The sequence below is a fragment of the Hirundo rustica genome, chromosome 1, assembly GCF_015227805.2.
Source record: "Hirundo rustica isolate bHirRus1 chromosome 1, bHirRus1.pri.v3, whole genome shotgun sequence".
Lineage (NCBI taxonomy): Eukaryota > Metazoa > Chordata > Aves > Passeriformes > Hirundinidae > Hirundo > Hirundo rustica.
This window is the reverse complement of record NC_053450.1, coordinates 89,629,336-89,635,335: the sequence shown is the minus strand read 5'-3', so window position 1 is coordinate 89,635,335 and position 6,000 is coordinate 89,629,336.

The following is a 6,000-nucleotide window of genomic DNA, read 5'->3' as shown; positions in this document are numbered from 1 at the left end:
CAGGACTGAGCTCCAGGATTAACTCTCTCCTAGGACACTTCTGCGTGTGTCACTCTTTGACCTCACTTCACAGCAGGCGAACTTTCTTCTCTTTCAACTCCTCCCCATCCTTCCCACAAGGGCAGACAACTCATATAACTGCTTCTTTCTCTCAGACAGGGCATCATTTAAGAGAAACAGTACATTCTCTAGGTACTGCTAGTTCCATATGGGAAACCCCCTGGCCACGTTGTACAAAAGTTAATCTGACAAAAATTAATTCTACTGGCTCAAGCTGGTAAGAAAAGCGTTGATGGTTATCCTTGAATTGTCAGAATAGCAGAGCTGACCTTGCCAGCAGCACAAGGCCCCCACAAGAGCGTGGAATCAGCATAAACTCTGTGCTGTGGGCTTTGGCTGACTGGCCCTCTCATCATATCCAAATGCCACTCCCTGGTGATGATCAAGTACACACTGGTGAGTGGCCGCTCCACAGAGTCTTGCAACAACAAACACGATACGGGGTGCTCCAGGGTTCCAGCAGGTTTGGCAGTGCCATCCACCACTGAACCTCTGCACAGGGACTACAAGAGGAGAAGGCATGATTCCAGCTTGTCAGATGTTTTCTGACCTGCCAGGCAGAAAACCCTTCTTCACACCAGGCTGCAGCACGGTCTTTCATCCAGCTGTGCCCTTGATCATCAAGTAGAGAGAGATGCCCAAGACCCCTTTACATGGGATCATGAGGACACCAGCCCACGTCAAATCCTGGCTGCCCTCAAGGGTGTACTTCAAGTCTGATGCGTCCCTGCAGTACTAGCCTTCAATAGAAGCACCAGTTTACAACCAAGAAACCTCTCTTTATGTCTTGGTCCACCTTGCTTTCCCTGAGGAACACACTCCAGCACTGATCCCTCACTGTCCTCTGCTAGAAAAGCCAAACCAAGCCAACTGGTTCAAGGACTGTTTCCTGAGCACCCCCCCAAAGCTGTTTGGCAGCAGCTGCCCCATTACCGATCCCACCAAACTTGGTGGGACAGGCCTGGGCTTTCCAAAAAGAGCCACCTTAGGATGTAACAGGAGAAATTAGGGAGTCTTACAGGCCTTACAGTGCTAGCTCTGAGGATGCTGTTCCATGTGGCCGATCCCTGTAGATGTTAAGGAATAAATTGCTACATAAAGTCATTCTGCAGTCAGGTAGAACCTCAGGAACATGACAGTCACCAGAGAGCTGTCGAGTCCTGGTTGTTAGTTGCTTGCTGTTAGAAACATTCCCTGGGTTATAAAAGCTTGCAGGGAAAACATGTTCCCCCATAAGCCCTGTTTCTAGGGCCAAGGCTGTACCAGGTACTGGGACCTGCTGGGCAGCCCATCACCTGTTCTTTGAGCTAAAGCAAAACCTTTTTCCACTGCAAATGCTTTCCTACGGAAAAATGAGGGTGCTAGTTAAATGAAATTATCCGTAATGTACACCTAATACAGAGTAAACACTTGGTAAAAAAAAAATCTTTTATGCTCCCAAGCTCAAAAAACAAAAATTCAATCAAAACACTATTGGTTTCAATACGCAGCCCAACTAAGTGTTTTCTGCACAAAATGTTTAAAAAAAGAGTGTCTGTTTTAGAGGGACCCTCCACCTCCCTATTTTCTCATTAAATAGGCAGGATCATGCCACAGTTTTGCTCTTAACAGTAAAATAAACAAATTATGTAGGCAGCTCAGAAACAACTTTTTCCCTGATTGTGCATTCATGATAAATTACACTTTGAAGAAATGGGAAGATATATGATTGTGGATTTTTTTTTTTTTAACTGAAAGAAATAAAGATAATTGTTTTCTTCTGATCGTGACAGAAGTCTTTTTCCCTGGAGGCTGCAGGAAGAATTTCCTGTATTTTCCCATTAGCGATGTCCCACTCTGCTTGATGCCCTTCTCTGGTGCTCAATTTCAGGGGCCACATTAGCCCATATGCCAAGGCCCTCCCTTCTGCCTTCCTGTCTCCTCACTAACATCACAGAGCTGTAGGAATTAGGTGGCATAATTGAGAAGGAAGGAAATAGGCCCTAGTCCTGTAAAGTTTTCTTTTAGCAAGCTGAATATCCTTCATGCTAAAGAGATGATGTGAAATGGTTCCCTTAAACTCAGAGGGTGCCCCCTGAAGAACATCACTCCCTCAGTGCTCCCCTTCCATCTCTTTTTAGCTCTCTCCCTTCTCCCTGCCAGCTGAGTCCTGCCCTAAGGATAGTAATAACTTTACTATAAGTTAAAGAATAACTGTTCCTTTTGTTATCTGTGCTCTTTCCAGACACACAGTTGATTTCTAACTTTTACTAAGCCTGGAAGTTCTTAAATTACAGGAAAAAAAATGTATGAAAACTGCAGTGCTCTGTTCTAAACAAAGCCCAAATGCATTTTCCTCATTTCTTTACAACAGCACAGTGATAACATTGAAGCTATTGCCTAAGTATAACTTTTTGATGAACAGAGCCATTATGTGCAGTACCCCACCGTGTTTTTTGGGAATGGGAGGTATGAACATCCCTCACATGAACATAAAATGTGAATAATGAAGATACTTGCAGGTATGTGCTCTAAGACAAAAAAAAAAATGGGTCCAAAAGCACTGCACATAACTTTTATCCCTGAAAGTGATTAAACACAGATGGCTACCAGGAAAGCTGGGTTTCGCAATAGCAATCATATAGGATCCTTCAGACTATTTGGCTAGTAATTTAAGTTAGGAAAGCTATTTGCAGAATGTGACCTCTGGAATGTAGTTATTCCAGGAAGATGTAACATATTATCGAGGAGTGAATTCCAGGACTGAGTTATTTCTGGTAACAATTGAACTATGACAAAAATATTTACAACAAACTTATAAAATAAAAAACATTCAAATATTTGACAAGGAGTTTATTTACAATGAAAAGTTTCTGCAGATCTCATTAGTTTCTACTTAGGAGAGAGATAAATGGACAGAGACTTTGGAAATGATTCTGTGTGTTCATTTACAAGATACATACCATTCCCATTAATTTTAAACAACGGGGCAATAAACAGCAAAGGCTAACAAGGCACGCAACCCACAAACTGCTGCAAGTGCCCTGCTCATAGTTCAGCTCTTCACAGAAGTTCTCCGTTTCTTCACAGCTGGTCTCCATATGAACCAAGTGAAGTCAGTCCCAGTGAAGACTTTTACCCTTGTCCAAATAAACCCAAAGCAAAGGTAAGTCAGAGCAATGGTGCTGCATCTATTTGCACAGAAGCACAGACCTATGCAAGCACAAGGCACTAGAAACATGAGGGAAGATCTTAAATACCTCCTGTGTAAAGCTGCCCACCAACTAAAAAACTTTTGCTCTCACCACCAGGTATTGTACTTTGCTGCAAATGAGGACAGAAGATTGGAAAGGATTTCCCAACCCCACCTCATACAATTTCTTTCCATCTGCACCTTCAAAGGAGGTTTGTTTTTTATCCCACCAACACTCCCTGCTCACATGGGTAGAGATCTCCTTTCAGGTCAGACATGAGCATTTGAGGTTCATTTATCCTCATGTCAGAGTTTTCAGCCAAAACACCTTTCTTCTTTTTTCCGGGGTGTATCTGCTGAAGTTTCTATAAACAGCAGTTGTATCCCATTGAAACTTTTGTTTTGCAAAGCTAAACAAACCAACAGGCTTTTTAATACCTTTTCCTAACAAAAAAACAACCCCTAATCATCTGCTTAATGAACCTCATGACCTCTCTTGGCACCTGTCCCAGTATGAATTGATTTTGCTTGGAAGTAGGTAACTAAATTTCTAGATAACATCTTGTTGGTGCTTTACAAAATAGCACTGATATTTCTATGCCCTGCCTGGCAATTTAATTCCCTTTCCTTAAAGGCAGGTCATGTTAGTGACCCCGGGTGGTCTTGAGATCAATCAGTGCACAACTGGCACTCTCGTATCTTTCCTTCCCCTCTGTACACAAACCAAGCACAGGGACTGCACAAGCCACATTCAGGCTGACCCAGCAATTCCTTCCTCTAAAGCTCCTCTTGCTCCCCACACCAGCCTCAGCCCAGAAATGCAGCTTTGAATGGATGAAAGGTATTCCATCCAAAACAAAACTTTGCCCCAGAACACCTCCCACTTCTCAACAACCCATAGACCTTAAACGGGTGCCACATCTACACCTTTCCCATTTTGCCTTCACTGTACACTACTGTCTGACACTTCTCCCCAAAAAGACCTCCAACCACCCTGCTCACCCCTGTCTTGTCAAAGCACTGTACACACATCAGCCTCTGCACTGCTCAGTCATCCATGGGGCCAGGTTTTATTCTGCCTCAGGGCCACCCTTGGCTGGTTTTCCTAGCACCCAGAAAAAGGACAAGCGCTTTACTCCCAGTCATTATTTTTAGTCTCTATTGCTCTGTCCTCTTCCTACTACACTAAAAAATACTGGAGCAATGCAACAAACCCTTGCTGAAGCAATGTAAGTAACGTACTTCATTATTTTAGGGAGAACATTTTGCAGTAGATAAAGATAGTCCTTGGGTTTTATGTTGTTTACTCAAATGTGTGGTGAGCGGTCTAACCTCAGCACAGACAAACAAAGTATCCCAGAGAAATTTTAGCACAATAATCTAAGTGTCCAGAGAGAAAGTCATGCCTCAGAAGCTTTCAGTTAGAAAACAGTAAGAAAAAGGAATTTGAAGAGCAGTTGACTAAACATTATTAAGCTGATCACAGCACTTACTTCTATTATTTCCTTTGACTGCAAGCATCCCAAAGGTGGGAGGTGCATCAGGACCCTGAGGACAGCTGAATTGGATCTATCAGGCCCATTGCAATGGCTCGGTTTGTGCTATGCCTTCCCTTCCCAACGATCCCAGGCCTGTCTCCTTTGAGAGACACAGGGGCCGCCCGGTCCGGTGGCGATTGCTGTACACTGCTGGCACTGCTTCCTGCACACCTCTCCTGCACCCTGGCACTGCGGTGCATCAGAAAGGGTTCAGCTTCCCATTCATAACCCAGCAACAGTGCTACTTAGACCACGCTCAGAATCCACTGCTTGGATATGTATTTTCAGTTTTGAAAAACACACCCAAAGCCACAGTTGTCTCTTTCCCTCAGAGTCACCACTGTAGTCAGCATCCAAACCAACAGAAGTTGGGAGTGCTCTGTTTCCACTGGGTGAAAAATATATAGGTGCTTTTTTTCCTTCCTATCAAGACACAAAAGTCTCTAAATCATACCCATTTTCAAACTGCGATGTCAAATCTGATGTGGGACCAGAGTTACTGTAAAATGCTTCTTCTGGCCCATGAATGGCCCAGAGAATCTCTAATGCCCTGGGCACAATTTGGAGCAATTATAATATCACTTATAAACCCAAGGAGATTCATCATTTCACATAATTTTGACACAAGCCCAATTGAAATACTGTGGACTGTTTGACTCTTTGGTACCTGCCAATGCTTCAAGACAGCTTCATTCCCTCAGCAAAGGCATTAACCCAATGTGGCAAAATGAGATGGAGACAGTTTGGACTTGGTTTCACTATCTCTATATCTGGAATATTTTAACATTGATTGTTGCTCCAATAAAATAAGAAAAGGTTTTTTGGAGTGCTTAGTGGAGTCAGAACCAAATCCCCAAAACACAGATCTATCTGAAATACAAGTTTTTCAGGAAAACCAAAAGAAGCTGTTCCCAGGACCTCACTGATACAGACATCCACAAAGTAAAATTCCTATTTTTTAGGACCAAGTCTCGCTAGTTCCTTGTTCTTTATTGCTGTCATTTTTCAAGGTTTGTACTGAGGCTCACTTCAGATGTAGCCATCTAATGTAGCGGCCAGTGGGAGAGGAAGCAGTTTGTAACGATGTTGAAAAAATACAAGCCAAAAGTCAGTCCTGCCACAAAGAGACTCTGCAGTTGAATACTGCCAAGCAGAAGAAGACTAAGAGGGCATTAAAAACATGACAGAAATACTTATCAGGGACCACACTCCATAGCAGAGCTGGGAAAA